At 45.8% G+C, this 20,133-nt stretch overlaps 2 long non-coding RNA genes across 6 annotated transcripts; one reads left to right on the top strand and one right to left on the bottom strand.

Annotated features, from left to right (window-relative positions):
- The first annotated feature begins 834 nt into the window (after positions 1-834).
- LOC135366228 (uncharacterized) lies at positions 835-6,495 on the top strand. The gene is made up of 6 exons (XR_010414115.1): positions 835-1,814; positions 1,872-2,778; positions 2,836-2,971; positions 3,029-5,266; positions 5,327-5,466; positions 5,852-6,495. It is a non-coding gene; the product is annotated as an uncharacterized LOC135366228 (long non-coding RNA).
- A 4,135-nt stretch (positions 6,496-10,630) lies between these two features.
- Positions 10,631-19,534, bottom strand: LOC135367200 (uncharacterized). 5 transcript variants are annotated; one of them, XR_010414387.1, is made up of 4 exons: positions 19,206-19,534; positions 12,764-13,389; positions 12,510-12,594; positions 10,631-11,778 (listed from the first exon to the last, which is right to left on the bottom strand). It is a non-coding gene; the product is annotated as an uncharacterized LOC135367200 (long non-coding RNA). The 5 variants fall into 5 exon arrangements; XR_010414388.1 differs by lacking the exon at positions 19,206-19,534 and having other exon boundaries at positions 10,631-11,239; positions 11,330-11,778; positions 12,764-15,599; XR_010414386.1 differs by lacking the exon at positions 19,206-19,534 and adding an exon at positions 13,887-15,599.
- Between the last annotated feature and the right edge of the window lie 599 nt (positions 19,535-20,133).

The raw sequence follows: 20,133 nt of genomic DNA, 5'->3' as shown, positions 1-20,133 counted from the left end.
GCGACCGCCATGTACCGCTACGCAGCGTGCTATCCATTTATTGGTAGTTAATGCCTATTGTTAAAGGAATAACATGGTAGCTATCACGAATCGTGGCCGGAGGAGGGAGTGCATGATGTTCCACTGGGTATGCGAAACGCTGCATGTTACCTTAACACTGTGCCACAAAGTGGACTTATGATGTCCCGTTCATTCTGTAACGACAACAAATTGACCAGACTATTGATTGCGTAGCCCTCTCCGTTAGTGCAGCCTGATAAGAACGAAGTTCGCGATACCAGCTTCATTCGTTACCAGCTTCGTACGTTATCAGCAGCAGACATTGCGGGAGAGAAGGAAACTTTTGAGCCCAAACGTGACGCCTGCGCACTACGCCTAAATCAGCTCCTTTTGGACTGACCTTCCACGAAACAGGACGTCTCGACGTGTCCTCGCCCACGTTAGTTTCTCGGTACAATCAAACGTTTTATGTGGGGGCTGTTCTGTGACACAGTCAGGTAAGCGCCTGTGAACTACAGTAGCAGTAACGTGGTAGTAACTGCCGCAATGTTACAAGAACTGATGGCGCATGTGGAAACACTGTCGTGGCTGTTATTCACCTGAATGCAGCCCACATGGCCATTGAGGTAGAAAATATTGCATACAAAGTTAGTGAAATTCTCAATCAACTTGGCCCCATCGAAGAACTATCCCTGTTCAAGATATTGAACGCTTCCGACCTATTGCTTTTGCTTCAATTCTCAGACCACTGCTCAAGACAGCAGCTCGAGGTGTCCCACACTGCTGCATCTTCCAAAAGGATAAGCCTTTGTAGACAGTCCCTGCTGCCTTTAAATGACTGATGGCACCAACAGGTGATGCAACAGGTTACTATTCTTTCTGGATACTCTCCTGATTACAGTTTTCTGCAAGACTTGCACAGTTGGAGTGGATCTCAGTACTGCTCAAGACAGCAGCTGGAGGTGTCCCACATTGCTGCATCTTCCAAAATGATAACCCTTTGTAGACGGTCCCTGTTGCCTTTAAATGACTGGTGGCACCAACAGGTGATGCAACAGGTTACTATTCTTTCTGGATACTCTCCTGATTACAGCTTTCTGCAGGACTTGCACAGTTGGAGTGGATCTCAGTACTGCTCAAGACAGCAGCTGGAGGTGTCCCACATTGCTGCATCTTCCAAAAGGATAACCCTTTGTAGACGGTCCCTGCTGCCTTTGAATGACTGATGGTACCAGCAGGTGATGCAACAGGTTACTACTCTTTCTGGATACTCTCCTGATTACAGTTTTCTGCAGGACTTACACACTTGGAGTGGATCTCAGTACTGCTCAAGACAGCAGCTGGAGGTATCCCACATTACTGCATGTTCCAAAAGGATAACACTTTGTAGACGGTCCCTGCTGCCTTTAAATGACTGATGGCACCAACAGGTGATGCAACAGGTTACTATTCTTTCTGGATACTCTCCTGATTACAGTTTTCTGCAGGACTTGCACAGTTGTAGTGGATCTCAGTACTGCTCAAGACAGCAGCTGGAGGTGTCCCACAGTGCTGCATCTTCCAAAAGAATAACCCTTTGTAGACGGTCCCTGCTGCCTTTAAATGACTGATGGCACCAACAGGTGATGCAACAGGTTACTATTCTTTCTGGATACTCTCCTGATTACAGTTTTCTGCAGGACTTGCACAGTTGGAGTGGATCTCAGTACTGCTCAAGCCAGCAGCTCGAGGTGTCCCACGCTGCTGCATCTTCCAAAAGGATAACCCTTTGTAGACGGTCCCTGCTGCCTTTAAATGACTGATGGCACCAACAGGTGATGCAACAGGTTATTATTATTTCTGGATACTCTCCTGATAACGATTTTCTGCAGGACTTGCACAGTTGGAGTGGATCTCAGTACTGCTCAAGCCAGCAGCTGGAGGTGTCCCACGTTGCTGCATCTTCCAAAAGGATAACCCTTTGTAGACTGTTCCTGTTGCCTTTAAGTGACTGATGGCACCAACAGGTGATGCAATCCATTAGTATTCTTTCTGGATACTCTCCTTGTTACGGTTTTCTGCAGGACTTGCACAGTTGGAGTGGATCTTAGGGGTACTCAAGCCAACAGGAGGAGGCGTCTTACGTTGCTGCATCTTCGAAAAGGAGAATCCTTCTGCAGACGGTTTCTGCTGCATCTCTGTGACAAAAGGCACCACCAGGTGATGCTGCGGGTTACTATTCTTCTTGGATACTGCCTTGGTTACGATGTTCTACAGGACTTGCACAGTTTGAGTGGACCTCCGTGGTACTATAGCCGACAGGAGGAGGCGTCTTACGTTGCTGCATCTTCCAAAAGGGGGATCCTTCTGCAGACTGTTTCTGCTGCTTCTCAATGATGAAAGGCACCAACAGGTGATGCTACAGGTTACTATTCTCCTTGGGTACTACCCTGGTTACGATGTTCTGCAGGACTTGCACAGTTCGAGTGTATCTCAGTGGTACTCAAGCAAACAAGAGGAGGCGTCTCATGTTGCTGCATCCTCCAAAAGGGGAATCCTTCTGCAGACTGTTTCTGCTGCTTCTCAATGATGAAAGGCACCAACAGGTGATGCTACAGGTTACTATTCTCCTTGGGTACTACCCTGGTTACGATGTTCTGCAGGACTTGCACAGTTCGAGTGTATCTCAGTGGTACTCAAGCAAACAAGAGGAGGCGTCTCATGTTGCTGCATCCTCCAAAAGGGGAATCCTTCTGCAGACTGTTTCTGCTGCTTCTCAATGATGAAAGGCACCAACAGGTGATGCTACAGGTTACTATTCTTCTTGGGTACTACCCTGGTTACGATGTTCTGCAGGACTTGCACAGTTCGAGTGGATCTCAGTGGTACTCAAGCAAACAAGAGGAGGCGTCTCATGTTGCTGCATCCTCCAAAAGGAGAATCCTTCTGCAGACTGTTTCTGCTGCTTCTCAATGATGAAAGGCACCAACAGGTGATGCTACAGGTTACTATCCGTCTTGGGTACTACCCTGGTTACGATGTTCTGCAGGACTTGCACAGTTCGAGTGGATCTCAGTGGTACTCAAGCAAACAAGAGGAGGCGTCTCATGTTGCTGCATCCTCCAAAAGAAGAATCCTCCTGCAGACTGTTTCTGCTGCTTCTCAATGATGAAAGGCACCAACAGGTGATGCTACAGGTTACTATTCTTCTTGGGTACTACCCTGGTTACGATGTTCTGCAGGACTTGCACAGTTCGAGTGGATCTCAGTGGTACTCAAGCAAACAAGAGGAGGCGTCTCATGTTGCTGCATCCTCCAAAAGGGGAATCCTTCTGCAGACTGTTTCTGCTGCTTCTCAATGATGAAAGGCACCAACAGGTGATGCTACAGGTTACTATTCTTCTTGGGTACTACCCTGGTTACGATGTTCTGCAGGACTTGCACAGTTCGAGTGGATCTCAGTGGTACTCAAGCAAACAAGAGGAGGCGTCTCATGTTGCTGCATCCTCCAAAAGGGGAATCCTTCTGCAGACTGTTTCTGCTGCTTCTCAATGATGAAAGGCACCAACAGGTGATGCTACAGGTTACTATTCTTCTTGGGTACTACCCTGGTTACGATGTTCTGCAGGACTTGCACAGTTCGAGTGGATCTCAGTGGTACTCAAGCAAACAAGAGGAGGCGTCTCATATTGCTGCATCCCCCAAAAGGAGAATCCTTCTGCACACTGTTTCTGCTGCTTCTCAATGATGAAAGGCACCAACAGGTGATGCTACAGCTAGGTTACTATTCTTCTTGGGTACTACCCTGGTTACGATGTTCTGCAGGACTTGCACAGTTCGAGTGGATCTCAGTGGTACTCAAGCAAACAAGAGGAGGCGTCTCATGTTGCTGCATCCTCCAAAACAAGAATCCTCCTGCAGACTGTTTCTGCTGCTTCTCAATGATGAAAGGCACCAACAGGTGATGCTACAGGTTACTATTCTTCTTGGGCACTACCCTGGTTACGATGTTCTGCAGGACTTGCACAGTTCGAGTGGATCTCAGTGGTACTCAAGCAAACAAGAGGAGGCGTCTCATGTTGCTGCATCCTCCAAAAGGGGAATCCTTCTGCAAACTGTTTCTGCTGCTTCTCAATGATGAAAGGCACCAACAGGTGATGCTACAGGTTACTATTCTTCTTGGGTACTACCCTGGTTACGATGTTCTGCAGGACTTGCACAGTTCGAGTGGATCTCAGTGGTACTCAAGCAAACAAGAGGAGGCGTCTCATGTTGCTGCATCCTCCAAAAGGAGAATCCTCCTGCAGACTGTTTCTGCCGCTTCTCAATGATGAAAGGCACCAACAGGTGATGCTACAGGTTACTATTCTTCTTGGGTACTACCCTGGTTACGATGTTCTGCAGGACTTGCACAGTTCGAGTGGATCTCAGTGGTACTCAAGCAAACAAGAGGAGGCGTCTCATGTTGCTGCATCCTCCAAAAGGGGAATCCTTCTGCAGACTGTTTCTGCTGCTTCTCAGTGATGAAAGGCACCAACAGGTGATGCTACAGGTTACTATTCTTCTTGGGCACTACCCTGGTTACGATGTTCTGCAGGACTTGCACAGTTCGAGTGGATCTCAGTGGTACTCAGGCAAACAAGAGGAGGCGTCTCATGTTGCTGCGTCCTCCAAAAGGAGAATCCTCCTGCAGACGGTTTTTGCTGCTTCTCAGTTACTAAAGGCACCAACAGGTGCTGTTACAGGTTGCCACTCTTTCTCGATACTGCCCTGGTTACGATTTTCTCGAGGAATTGCACAGTAAGAGTGGATCTCAGTGGTACTCAAGCCAGCAGATGGAGGTGCCCTACGGTGCTGCATCTTCCAAAAAGATAATCCTTTTGGAGACGGTTTCTGCTGCTTCTCAGTGACTAAAGGCAACCGGTGATTCTACAGGTTACTGTTCTTTCTGAATACTGCCCTGCTTAACATTTTCTGTGGGACTTGCATGGTTTAAGTCGATTTCAGTGTTACTCAAGAAACAGATGAAGGTGTTGTGTTCTGTTGCATCTTTCAAAGGCATAATCCGTCGCAGACAGGTCTTGCGAATTTTGTTAGTGGATATCCGATATGATATAAGGCACCAGCAGGTTGCAAAACTATCTGGTTACTGTCCTGCTTTCCATTACCTGTAGGTCCTGCCCGGTTAGAATGGATCTCTGGTACTTAAGCCAACAGATGGAAGTACCCATCCTTGCTCTTTGTTTCCAAAGAATCCTCCCTCATGCCTAACGGTCGTTGCATCTCAGTAAGTGGAAGCCTCAACAGCGGTGCAGGTAATTTTAATCGACTATGTTTATTGTCTCAGAAAGCACATGATGTCCACTACATTGCTGTCTGCTGCGCTTCTCCGGTGGTGGTGATCTGATCGTTCGTGTCCATGCCTACATGCACCAGCGGGCCCTAAAGTTGTGTCACGCGACAAAAGTACACATCCTTTACTTGCAAGTAAGTTTTGAGTAAAGGAAGCGTTGAAACAATAAACGACAACAACGCATGGAGTAACGTGTGATAATCGATATCTGGGATTGATGCCTGGAGCCACCCGACGTCTTCTAAACTATTATGTAAACATGACGTATAATATTTATCATGTATCAATCTGCTCCCCGTCACTTTCTAATCAGTTCGAGTAGAATGTACGGTTTCGGCGGTTGCATGAGTGTGATTCCCCCTTCAATGACCATAGCTGGACCGTCGTAGAAAGCAATTTGTGCTGTTATTAAGGTGAAGGAGTATTCTGTTGTTCCTGTTACACATGGGGAGCTAAATTCTTAGTGACCTCTACTTTACCGTACTGAATTATTCTGCCATGACACGCACTGTTTTTCAGAGCGCTGGAACGACGCAAGGGACGCTGGATATCTATGCAAGATGCTGAAGCTCTGTAGGACGAAATTCTCGAGGGATTCTCGCAACGAATGTGATGTACATAGTTGTGCTTTTTCATGTTTAGGGTTCTTTCGCATTGCGTCCCATAAAGGGAACAGCATAACACACGTGAACACCTTTGAACTTTTGATACGGATGAGGGCTGTGGTAGACTTGCTTGTGGTGCCTATTATGGTCTTCTCCTTTCGTTTCATCCGTTCTGGTTGGTTGGTCGGTTTGTCCTTTTGCTTTCGTTTCGTTTCGTTTCGTCTCGTTTCGTTTTGGACAGTGCGTTTCGGTCGTTGAATATCCCATGGTTATCAAATTTGTTCTTCTTTTCTTCCATAAGTTGGGGCTTGCGGTACTTACGGAAGCAAGAGGCTTGCGTGGTCTATCTTATGGCATTTATTCAGTTAGCCGTGCCGGTGTCCTATGTGTGAATTACTTGCTCGTCACCAGGGAGCATAAACAACACAAACAACGCAAACCCAGTCACAAGTACCCGTATTTGCTCTGAAATGCATGCTTTTATTTATCGTGCCTGTAACTTTGACCTTCGTTGATATTCGTTGGCGTCTGACTGAAATGTGAAATATATTTTGCTATTCTTAATTGTCTGTTCGTTCTTCCACATGTCACACTGCCTCACACTGTCTAAGTAACTCTGCTAACTAGCACATAGATGTATGGTTACTCTGATGCCCTCAACCGTAATATAGGCGAATAGTGGGTAGTTCAATGGTTCCACAGTTTGGTAATCTGTTGAAACGGCACCATGCTTTGTTCCTGCGCCGGTTCCTGCGCCGGTTCCTGGTTCATTTGGTAGGGTCGTGTGTAACGCATCACTTGTGGGTGGCACCCTCTCCCATCTGCATCGCTCTACTTGTCCTCGTAGATTCCCAGCCTCTAGCGCAGCATATATGATTTGCTAAGGTGAGTTGAAATGTAGTCTGCTGCAGTGCTACGCTCGAAGTCTCCTAATTTTTTTTTTTACTGCTGGTCGTAACCACCCCGTATGTTTGTACCATTGAGAGAAGGGAAGAAGGAAAAAAAAGGAGGGCGTGTAATAAATGCCTTGGGAAGGGCGCAGTCTGGCGTCCAGGGATCCTAATGGCGATATTTTCGGTATGGGTGTAAAAATTTCGCTTGCTCAAACGTAAATCACTTTGTACTGTATGCTTCCGGTACACAGTAGGGAACGTTCGGGAACTCTTCCTACTGTGTTGCACATGGTGCATATCGCCGCACGAATTTCATTGTGCGCGCTTAGTTCGTGAAGCTAAGACTCAAGCTAGAAAACTAAGCAAGCAATGTCGCGTACGTTTATTGATGAAAAAGTAAGCGCATCTCTTGCCTTGTGATCTCCGATGCCGATTGAATTGCAGCAGCTAGCACAACACTTTAGCCTGACAACGGCCAGTTGCAGTCTTGTTTGTAACTTTTTATTGGCTACCATTCTAGTAATCTGGTGTTGCGGTGAGTGCAACTGGATGGTAAGTGCGCGCGGATAGGAAGTGACTTTCCCGCTTGAGGAAGAGCAGCTCAGTGGTGAGAAACGAAGGTACTTGTTTGAAGTCAATGTTTACTTTGATATTGGAAGCGCAACGTTGTCTACTTGCGTGTGCCTTCATGCAGCATTTATGCATCAAGGGGAGGAAGGTTTTGTAAATTAGCGTCCTAATAGTATTGTTCAACCCATGCTCTACTGGATATAACCCCCGCTCCCCTCCCCTCCCCTCCCCTCCTCTCCTCTCCTCTATGAGAAGCCCGTCCGAACGATCCGCTAGGAGCGCCGCACACATCATGATTGGACAATGAAAATTTGAATTTTTTGCACGCGAAAAAGCGGACATACGAATGCTATATCTGCCGACAGCAACAGATCCATTGAAAACGCGTAGAATGATGACTATAATCAACTTTAGAAATAACCATTGGAACTATCGCCCGTGGGACACCCACCGCTTCTACAAAAATACTGAGGTAAGCTGAAGTACCAAGTATTGTAGAAATTGAAGAAGCCCGGTTTAGGGTGCATGAATAGTAGCGCCACCACTAGCTTCCAAATGCGGCGCTGGGAAGGAGTGCAAATGACGTGGTCACTATAATCTAGTAGGTCGTGGTTCAACCAAAAGACTCCGTTCCGGCCGCATCTTTATTAACTTTTTTTTATCTCCCTATGTCTAATCCACGACCTACTAGATGATAGCGACCATGTCATAATCGGCATACCTAATGAGGAGCCTGTCCGCCCAGTCCGCTAGGGGCGCTACTCATAGGCCCGCGAGTTCTGCATCATGATTGGACGATGGAAATTTGAATTTTTGAACGCGCAAAGGCGGACGCACGATTTGCGTTGCAGACGACAGCAACAGTTCCTATGAAAACGCGTAGAATGATGATGATAATCAACTTTAGAAGGAGCAATCTCTCGTGGGACATCCACCGCTTGTACGAAAATACTAAGGTAAGCTAAAGTACAGAGCACTGTAGAAATCGAGGAAGCAATAACCGGGCCGGCGAGTAGCGCCACCGCTAGCCTCCAAATGCGGCGCTGCGAGCGGGTCCGTATGACATGGTCGCTGTAATCTGGTAGGTCGTGGTCTAACCTCCACAAGACAACACAGTGTTCGAAACGCTGTGTATGTGATTTCCTCGGATCATTCTTACGTCTGACAAAATGTATTTTCCTAGTTAAATGTAATAAGAACATATAAAGTTTTCCTTCCGCACTCAAGATGCCGTTCTTAGGTTGAACACGACTACAGTGTATGATCACATGTCTACACAGTTATCTGTGAAGTTTGCCCAGGACCCACGATCCTCCCTTCCCCTAGCAACGCGCCGCCATGTCGGCAAGCCCTAGGCGCTCAGCAATAACACCCCGCCAACCATCGAACTTGCTCTATTGATTGAGCTAGTTGCACATCTCGCGGCAAAGTGTCTTCGGCAAACGCTGCGAACGTCCGCGACGGAAACGTAGTCAGGCGTATATCGAGAAGCGCTCCATCTGTTGCTTCTGTCGAGAACTTCTTTCATACTACTACAAGTAGAAGATGCGACAGGTAAGTAAGCGTGGGTGGATAGCTCAGGTGGATGGGTGGTTGTCTCTCAACTAACACCCCCGGAAAGTTCCGGGTTCGAATCCCGGGGATGCTAGGTTAGCAAGGTGGGCAGCTAATGGGTGGTGGGGACTAACACTCTACGACAGGGGGTAGCGGGGTAATGGGTGGTTAAGTGGCAGGGGGTAGCTCCTTAGCGGGAGGTTAAAGTCCGGGGGTGTACCAGCGGGAGGTGGGCTAAGGCTAGGAGGAGTACCCAGAGGAAGCCAAGGGTGGTCTACCCGAGGGATGCACATGTGGCCACAAGGGCACGAGTCCGACCCCTGGTGGGTCAGTTGGAGTAAGTAGGACCCCCAGGGCGAACGGGCTCGGTCCGGCCACGCATCCCGCAGGGCGCACTCTGGCGCCACCCCTGGAACTCGGGACTTGGGAAAGGATTATGGTAGGGCTTCGTCCCAGGAAGGGACATTTTGAGTATAATGGGGTAGCAGTTCCGCTTCCGTGGCACAGTGGTTAAGATTCGCAGACATTGGGAGGGCCGTATCCCGGTTGTTGGGGGTGGGTAGCAATACCGGCGCATAAGGGGTTGGGTTCAAGGGGTTGGGCACTGCAGTGACATGCCGATGGGTAAGGTAGAGTGGCATAAAAGAGGGGACGGAAGGTGAAAGAAGGAATGGGGTGGGTGGAAACAGGAAGCGCGGGAGGTGGTGGAGCTGAGGGGTGGGTATACAGTTTTGGGGTGGGTGATGTGGGTGGGTGGGGTGGGTGATGTGGGGTGGGGTGGGTGCCCCCCCGGAAAAAATGTTCCCCCTGGGCATGGGCAGAGCTCGTCCTGGGCAGCAAAACCCCCCCGCGAGGTCGCAGCCGGGACAGCCCTCCAAGTAGGAAATGCCAACTCCACCACTCTTATACTTTTGCAATTCCCGAAGCCCGTTATCGATGGCCTTTTCCTACCTTTCGGGTGTGTCCCGGCTGCTGCCTATACCCTCCCTGCGGCTATCCTTATCCCCTGCCACCCACTCAGCTATCCTCCCCCGCACATTTTGCCCACCCGTTACCCTGCTGGCCAACTGCGCGGCTTCCACTAAATTCCCCGCGGCGCGCCCATGTCTACCCCCAAGCCTTAACCCTGGACCTGGCATCGAACCCACTACCCCGAGCTCCGTCCCTCGTCCCTGTCGGTTTGCCCACTGAGCTATCCCACCCGAAAGCAACCTTCCATATTCTACAAGATATTCGTCAACGAAGAGCACATAGGAATCGAACCCATGTCTCGCAGGATAACACGGCACTTGATTGAACATAGTAGTTGTAGCAGCAGCAGCAGCAGCTAGAGGGCAGAGACAACGAGAAAGACGCAGGTCCAATACAAGGACGGAACACAGCAGTGTTGTACTGTGTTCGGTACGTATTCTTGCCCGCCTCTTTTATATGCACATAAGTTGATAAAATAAACACTAGGCCCTACAACAAATAGCTGCGTGGTTCGATTAAAGTATGACAATTCATGAAAATATTCCACTGCATGGTGCCACAGTGCATTAGGTGCACAGGGTGGAAGGGGAAGGTAGTGGATCGACAGCAGGTGATACCTCGTGTAAATGCACAACGGCATCAAACTGAAACCACATTACCCCTTGGTGCGGGCTTGGCAAAGTAAATAGAAAGTTTAAACAAAGCACGTTAGCATACCTTTTATTTCCAGAACTTACAATTATAACTTACTAGAATAACTAACTTACAAGAATACATTCAGGGGCACATACAGGACATCCTAGCGGTCTCTTACTAAATTGCTTATTTGTGATTTAACATTGCACAAACCCATACAGCAACCACTCAAACCGTAAGAGCTATAGATATAAGTCGCCTATACACCGGCTATGCATCGTGTCTGCGCGGTCATGTCCCTCAGAGCACGCAAAACCCCCACATAGAACGACAGAAGCCACATCTCCGCGAAACCCTTTTAAGAACACTCGCGGCTTCAGCACACGCGGTTAACCACGTCCATCAGCAGACACATCAGCAGTAACGGAAAAATTCACATGTGCATACCTCTCAAGCGATGGAAGGACCGCAACATCAGAATCCTTTCGATTTGATTCTCCAACTCAAATACTAACATTCGTCCCTTACACCTCCGCAGATTGAGTGTCATCCCCCAAGAAGCCAAGAGATGGAAAGAACCATCGCAGTCCAGCACACAACGAACGACCCAATCTCGACGAACAGGAGATACGAGCCACCACGTGACAATTGAGCGGATGCGCACCTCTCAACATACCCTGGAACGACAGCCAGAGCAACGCCGGACTTCTTTCGATTTCTTTTCGAATCCTTTCGATTCACTTATCCATTACGACTACGCCCCTTACCTCCTTCCCCCTCCGCAGGGGTAACCAGTTGTCGTGCCGTCCTCCATGAAGGAGCAGAAAGCACCTCAGGTCCACCGACAATCGTGCAAGCCAAAGTCACTAAATGCAAATAAATGCAAATAAATCCCCCCCCCCATGTTGCTTGTGCTCCTTTAATAAGGTGTATGGTGTGTGTGTGTGTGTGTGTGTGCCTCCTTTAATAGGGTGTACTGTGTGTGCCTGTGAGCGCGATTGTTATGTGGCTTCTCAACACTTCAGAAGTGCTGACTTCGTTATGCGCATTCCGTGATATCCGTGATGTCCGGAGTGGCTGCTACAGCTGTCCATCTTCCCTGCTTCAACCGATTCGCGCGCAATCGACACAGGCAGAAGGTTCCCAGGTAGGTTAAACCAGACGGTGTCCAAGGTTCCGACGTCGTTGAGCGTTGCCGTCCAGTCAGTCCAAGCGCCTTCGAAAGAAAAAGCACCTCTTTAATGATATGACTAAGGAAAACACGCAAATCTGCACTAGATACAGCACATGATATGTCAACTTAAAATTCAATATTAAATAACACGCTCCCGCTAAAATCACCAGCGTATTCGAAAAATCACCTGGAATAGGACGAGCACGTCTATATCTTATGCGCCCAATGTCCGACCTTCTCTCTGACTGAATGGGAAGTCACTCAAAATCCTTGATGCACAGAGGTACACCACTGGTTTAAAAAACACTGGCTACGCGAAGATAATCCTTTAGCTGGCAACAAAACCCGGCGCCCTAGAACACGAAACTGCGAACATTAGATGTGTTTTGGGGGAACGTAAATTAGATGGGAGAAAACGTATCTTGTCCACATGAACACACCCCTTTGGAGAGGAGCGACCATGACGCGTGCTATAGGAGCGGACACAATAGAACGGGATCACGCAACTTAGTCCTGTAGGCAGTACGCTGCACCTGCTTACACAATGGCTGCACTATAGTACAGTTCATTATAACGTTGCCATAAGACAATGTGTATAACGTTGCCATAAGACAATGTGTACAACCTCGCTCGTCACTAGTTCATCAAAATATGGAGGAAAAAGGGGATAAATTATTTCCAGCGAGTGCAAATATAGTGATCGCATGGAGAAACGAACAGAGGAGGGGGAGGAGACGGAGAAGGATAAAAGGAAGAACTGAAATATTACGTACTGTTCTGGTTTTTGAAACCACCGAGGAGCCCTCAAACTGGTAAGAACGGCTGAACATCATCTTACAGCTCCTAGAGGGCACGTACCTGAAGACGCACAAGGGAAGCAATGTTAGCAGATCCTGAGGACTGCCCAGCTAATTGTTACATAATTAAAGAATATTTTTATGTACACTCTTATACGTATGAGACGGTATCTCTCTATGTGAGCCCTGACCGACGGTGATAGAGTGGATTTTTCAACCTGTGGTCTCACCCCAACATTGCGACGACAGAATTGAAATCTCTCTGCGACGGCGTACAGTGGCAGTCGTGCTTTGTTGTCGTCCAGCGATACCGTGCAACACCACTTCTCCCCGGAGACTCGAAGCGTTGCTTGCGGTTGAGGTCTGCATCAATACCTAGAAAAGGAGAATGATGACACGTGGATGAGGTACGGATGGGCACAATTAGTGAGGGCTGTGGGCGCAACAGCAGCATGGCGGTGACCGGGGGAAGAGCGAAGTGGACCGGGCGGATCGCAAGGAATGCTGGAGCTATAGGGGTTCGAAGACGAAAGAGTCGAATGTACTGCGACCGGAGCGTAAGCAGTGATGTCGAAGGGTTGTGGTGAGGGAAGTCCGGGGTTGGACCATCGCGAAGGAGTTGGAGGCCGACAATAGAACTGTGACTTCCCTACGGGTCCCCGGTGCAACAGTAGACAGCGGTAGACAGCACATCTTGTCCGGGTTCGTCCAAAGAAAAAAAGAGGAGCACCCATTTGGAAGGCCAGTGGGAAGGCAGGGTTCCTGGACCCCTGGTGGACCGTAGACCCGCTGGGGCGTGTGGTTCAGGAAGGTGCTGCTGCTGGTGCATGACACAGTAAGGCCCACTAAAAAACGGCTGTAAAAGAAGTAATCAAAATCCTCATAGAAGAAAACCAGGAAGGCTTTCCCAACTCTATCATTTTTCTATAGAACGCGCACAATTTAGAAACCTAAGCGCCAGAAGGATATTTTGACATCTTTGAGCTTCCGTAAAAGACAGCACATAGTTCATACATGGACAAGAGAAGCAATTGTTTTACATGTTTTCAGAGATGCGTGTTACACAAAAAAATTAAAAACCAGGCTATAAAAGACGCAATCAGAATACGTAAAAAGAAAAACGAGGAAGGCTGTTGCAACTAGACTGCCATTTCTCAGGAGAATTTGCATATTTAGAAACCTAAGAGCAGAGGATATTTTGTTATCTTTAAGATTACATAGGAGACAGCTCTGAGAAACAAGAAGAGCAACCACTTTACATACTTTCTTAGGATGTGTGTTACACTCAAAATTAAATGCCAGGCTATAGAAGCAGTAATCAGAATACTCATACAAGACCAGGAAGGCTCTCACAACTCTGCTGCCATTTCTCTCGAGCACTTGCATTGTTTAGAAACCAAAGGGCAGGAGTATATTTTATCTTTGATCTTCCATAGTAGAAACATCACCTATGAAGGAACAAGAGAAGCAACTGCTTTACACCTTTTCTGAGAGTGTATCTTACACTCAAAAATTAAAACCCAGGCTATAGAAGAAGTAATCAGAATACTCATAGAAGACCAGGAAGGATTTCCCAACTCTGCTGCCATTTCTCTCGAACACTTGCATTGTTTAGAAAGCTAAGGGCAGGAGTATATTTTATCTTTGATCTTCCATAGTAGAAACATCACCTATGAAGGAACAAGAGAAGCAACCGCTTTACACCTTTTCTGAGAGTGTATCTTACACTCAAAAATTAAAAGCCATGCTATAGAAGAAGTAATCAGAATACTCATACAAGACCAGGAAGGCTCTCACAACTCTGCTGCCATTTCTCTCGAGCACTTGCATCGTTTAGAAACCAAAGGGCAGGAGTATATTTTATCTTTGATATTCCATAGTAGAAACATCACCTATGAAGGAACAAGAGAAGCAACTGCTTTACACCTTTTCTGAGAGTGTATCTTACACTCAAAAATTAAAAGCCAGGCTATAGAAGAAGTAATCAGAATACTCATACAAGACCAGGAAGGCTCTCACAACTCTGCTGCCATTTCTCTCGAGCACTTGCATCGTTTAGAAACCAAAGGGCAGGAGTATATTTTATCTTTGATATTCCATAGTAGAAACATCACCTATGAAGGAACAAGAGAAGCAACTGCTTTACACCTTTTCTGAGAGTGTATCTTACACTCAAAAATTAAAACCCAGGCTATAGAAGAAGTAATCAGAATACTCATAGAAGACCAGGAAGGATTTCCCAACTCTGCTGCCATTTCTCTCGAACACTTGCATTGTTTAGAAAGCTAAGGGCAGGAGTATATTTTATCTTTGATCTTCCATAGTAGAAACATCACCTATGAAGGAACAAGAGAAGCAACCGCTTTACACCTTTTCTGAGAGTGTATCTTACACTCAAAAATTAAAAGCCATGCTATAGAAGAAGTAATCAGAATACTCATACAAGACCAGGAAGGCTCTCACAACTCTGCTGCCATTTCTCTCGAGCACTTGCATCGTTTAGAAACCAAAGGGCAGGAGTATATTTTATCTTTGATATTCCATAGTAGAAACATCACCTATGAAGGAACAAGAGAAGCAACTGCTTTACACCTTTTCTGAGAGTGTATCTTACACTCAAAAATTAAAAGCCAGGCTATAGAAGAAGTAATCAGAATACTCATACAAGACCAGGAAGGATTTCCCAACTCTGCTGCCATTTCTCTCGAACACTTGCATTGTTTAGAAACCTAAGGGTAGGAGTATATTTTATCTTTGATCTTCCATAGTAGAAACATCACCTATGAAGGAACAAAAGAAGCAACTGCTTTACACCTTTTCTGAGAGTGTATCTTACACTCAAAAATTAAAAGCCAGGCTATAGAAGAAGTAATCAGAATACTCATACAAGACCAGGAACGCTTTCCCAACTCTGCTGCCATTTCTCTCGAACACTTGCATTGTTTAGAAACCTAAGGGTAGGAGTATATTTTATCTTTGATCTTCCATAGTAGAAACATCACCTATGAAGGAACAAGAGAAGCAACTGCTTTACACCTTTTCTGAGAGTGTCCCTTACACTCAAAAATTAAAAGCCAGGCTATAGAAGAAGTAATCAGAATACTCATACAAGACCAGGAAGGCTCTCACAACTCTGCTGCCATTTCTCTCGAGCACTTGCATTGTTTAGAAACCTAAGGGTAGGAGTATATTTTATCTTTGATCTTCCATAGTAGAAACATCACCTATGAAGGAACAAGAGAAGCAACTGCTTTACACCTTTTCTGAGAGTGTATCTTACACTCAAAAATTAAAAGCCAGGCTATAGAAGAAGTAATCAGAATACTCATACAAGACCAGGAAGGATTTCCCAACTCTGCTGCCATTTCTCTCGAACACTTGCATTGTTTAGAAACCTAAGGGCAGGAGTATATTTTATCTTTGATCTTCCATAGTAGAAACATCACCTATGAAGGAACAAGAGAAGCAACTGCTTTACACCTTTTCTGAGAGTGTATCTTACACTCAAAAATTAAAAGCCAGGCTATAGAAGAAGTAATCAGAATACTCATACAAGACCAGGAACTCTGCTGCCATTTCTCTCGAACACTTGCATTGTTTAGAAACCTAAGGGCAGGAGTATATTTTATCTTTGATGTTCCATAGTAGAAACATCACCTATGAAGGAACAAGAGAAGCAACTGCTTTACACCTTTTCTGAGAGTGTCCCTTACACTCAAAAATTAAAAGCCAGGCTATAGAAGAAGTAATCAGAATAGTCATACAAGACCAGGAAGGCTCTCGCAACTTTGAGCTTCCATAGTAGACACATCAACTATGGAGGAACAATAGCAGCAACTCCTTAACATCTTTGCTGAGAGTGTCTCTTACACTCAAAAATTAAAAGCCAAGCTATAGAAGAAGTAATCAGAATACTCATACAAGACCAGGAAGGCTCTCACAACTCTGCTGCCATTTCTCTCGAGCACTTGCATTGTTTAGAAACCAAAGGGCAGGAGTATATTTTATCTTTGATCTTCCATAGTAGAAACATCACCTATGAAGGAACAAGAGAAGCAACTGCTTTACACCTTTTCTGAGAGTGTATCTTACACTCAAAAATTAAAAGCCAGGCTATAGAAGAAGTAATCAGAATACTCATACAAGACCAGGAAGGATTTCCCAACTCTGCTGCCATTTCTCTCGAACACTTGCATTGTTTAGAAACCAAAGGGCAGGAGTATATTTTATCTTTGATCTTCCATAGTAGAAACATCACCTATGAAGGAACAAGAGAAGCAACTGCTTTACACCTTTTCTGAGAGTGTATCTTACACTCAAAAATTAAAAGCCAGGCTATAGAAGAAGTAATCAGAATACTCATACAAGACCAGGAAGGATTTCCCAACTCTGCTGCCATTTCTCTCGAACACTTGCATTGTTTAGAAACCAAAGGGCAGGAGTATATTTTATCTTTGATCTTCCATAGTAGAAACATCACCTATGAAGGAACAAGAGAAGCAACTGCTTTACACCTTTTCTGAGAGTGTATCTTACACTCAAAAATTAAAAGCCAGGCTATAGAAGAAGTAATCAGAATACTCATACAAGACCAGGAAGGATTTCCCAACTCTGCTGCCATTTCTCTCGAACACTTGCATTGTTTAGAAACCAAAGGGCAGGAGTATATTTTATCTTTGATCTTCCATAGTAGAAACATCACCTATGAAGGAACAAGAGAAGCAACTGCTTTACACCTTTTCTGAGAGTGTATCTTACACTCAAAAATTAAAAGCCAGGCTATAGAAGAAGTAATCAGAATACTCATACAAGACCAGGAAGGATTTCCCAACTCTGCTGCCATTTCTCTCGAACACTTGCATTGTTTAGAAACCAAAGGGCAGGAGTATATTTTATCTTTGATCTTCCATAGTAGAAACATCACCTATGAAGGAACAAGAGAAGCAACTGCTTTACACCTTTTCTGAGAGTGTATCTTACACTCAAAAATTAAAAGCCAGGCTATAGAAGAAGTAATCAGAATACTCATACAAGACCAGGAACGCTTTCCCAACTCTGCTGCCATTTCTCTCGAACACTTGCATTGTTTAGAAACCTAAGGGCAGGAGTATATTTTATCTTTGATCTTCCAAAGTAGAAACATCACCTATGAAGGAACAAGAGAAGCAACTGCTTTACACCTTTTCTGAGAGTGTCCCTTACACTCAAAAATTAAAAGCCAGGCTATAGAAGAAGTAATCAGAATACTCATACAAGACCAGGAAGGCTCTCACAACTCTGCTGCCATTTCTCTCGAGCACTTGCATTGTTTAGAAACCAAAGGGCAGGAGTATATTTTATCATTGATATTCCATAGGAGAAACATCACCTATGAAGGAACAAGAGAAGCAACTCCTTTACATCTTTTCTGGGAGACTGCACATCAGTTATGAAAGGACAAGACAAACAAGCGCCTTACATAGTTTTAGAGAATGTGTGTTACACTGAAAACTAAAAACCAGGAAGGCTTTCCCAACTGCGTTGTCATTTCTCTAAAGAACTTCGACTGTTTCCAATCCTAAGGACAGAGGTATATTTATCTTTGAGCTTCCATAGGGGACTGCAGATCAAAAGAACAAGACAAGCAAATATTTCCTGATAATGTCTGTTACACTCACAATTAAAAACCGGGCTATAGAAAAAGTAATCAAATTACTCGTGCAAGGAAACCAGGAAGGCTTCCCCTACTCAGCTACATTTCCCTGGAGAACTTCCATAATTTTGAAACCTAAAGGGCAGAAAGATATTTTATCTTTGAGCTTCCATATAGGAGACTGCACGTCACTTACGGAGGGACAAGACAAGCAATTGCTTTACATATTTTTAATAATGTGCGTTACACACAAAATTAAAAACCAGGCTATAGAAGTAGTCGGAATTCTCATAGAAGAAAACTAAAATATAATATGTCGTTAAACGAGATCTACCCAATGCCAGAACGGGTGCAGTTCCATAGCCGGGCTTATGGCTTTTAAGAATTAACGAGTGTGCTTAAAAGCAAAATAATGTATTGAAGCGAAGAAGGCTATATACGGAATATAAAAGAAATAAGAATTATAAAAATGTGTGATCTAGAAGCTTTTTAATATGCATTTGAACAACACTATCTGAAGCACTTCTAGAGCAGGAGAAACACGGCCATGGCAGCCTAACGGCTTGGGAGGTTGTCGCTGCGGTCGGGTCGGGTCAGTTTGGGTTTGTCAATTTGGGGGGTGACAATTTGGGGGTGACAATTTGGGGGTGACAATTTGGGGGTGACAATTTGGGGCGTCCCCCCCCCCTCCCCTCTGCTCGCTCTACGCCGTGCTGGCGTGAAACTTTCCCGCCGGTTGGCTCCTGAGCAAGAATGGCGGACCACTTTCAAGAAACCGTCGATAAATTTTTCATTTTTATATGTTTCGCACGACATACGACGTTGATTCTTGTCTGATTTTATCCGTTATTCTCTCCTCTTTCTGGTAAAATCATTCGTTATATGATATTTATTCCTGTTTGTTAAAAAAAAGAAAAAAGCCATAAGCCTGGTTACGAAACTACATACGCGAAGACTATCAAGTATGCAGTCTTGTTGCTTACTCAGACATGATGGGCACTCTACTATGCTGATGGACGTAATCGTAAGATTCTACTTACCGACACAGTCCACTTTGTCTTTCATGAAGAGGTCCTCCAGAAGGTCTGCAGAAGATCGCGGGTCAGAACGGCTGATGACACCAAATGGTTTGGTGGTACGCTACAAGACGCAGGAACACGTTCTTCCCGCAAGAACCGTTGAACACGGTGTGACTGCGCACTGTGGTTTAAGCACTAAAGTTATCAGAAAAAACTATTGGGTTAATTCACTATAAGTGCACGACGCTCAAGTTGTCTCAAAGCAAAGAAAGTCCTCTGCCAACGGAACAAGGGAAAAAGCACCGGCTTGAAACAAGTTCGCTGTGAGCACTGCATGCTGACAGCTTGAAAACCGCAGCGAGAATGACCCGTGGCGCCCTCAAGACTTTCCCGATAACGGCTAGGAATTCAGCATGATAGCCGCTTGCAGCAGGTGGATGACACATCACACATGACGGGAAGGTGCAATTGGTAGATGAAGAATCTTTTATCGCGTTATCTTGTTTCTTTGCTTGGTCAGGAGATCAGCTGCATATAGCGAAAACTTGCGTCGATGCTACCCTTCCTTGGAATTGGATTTCTTTTTCACTAAGGGCTAGGGAGGGCTGGCTTATACAGAGACCTTCCCCCGTCTTGGCAATCTCGTAAGCTCCCATCACGACGCGCGTTGACTCATTTGCGGAAGAGCACAAAATCCCGGTCTGCTGGAAGAAGGGCTCGCATCCGCGTCTGCTACAATGGACCGCGGACATAATTCGCTGTCCATTGGCGTATATGTACCACCATGCCATACAAGTGGCTGCTCAGCAATCAAAGTCGCTTGAGTGATAACGCCATTTTGGGGCCGCTGAAAGCAGCTCCGCTACACTATGTGCATGGTTATCTTGAAATCAACCAGACTTGCTCAGCTTCGTAGTCTGCATTGTACATTCTGTATATACTCACAACC

The sequence above is a fragment of the Ornithodoros turicata genome, chromosome 8, assembly GCF_037126465.1.
Source record: "Ornithodoros turicata isolate Travis chromosome 8, ASM3712646v1, whole genome shotgun sequence".
NCBI lineage: Eukaryota > Metazoa > Arthropoda > Arachnida > Ixodida > Argasidae > Ornithodoros > Ornithodoros turicata.
Note: the sequence above shows the minus strand (reverse complement) of the source record. Positions and strands in the feature narration are given on the sequence as shown.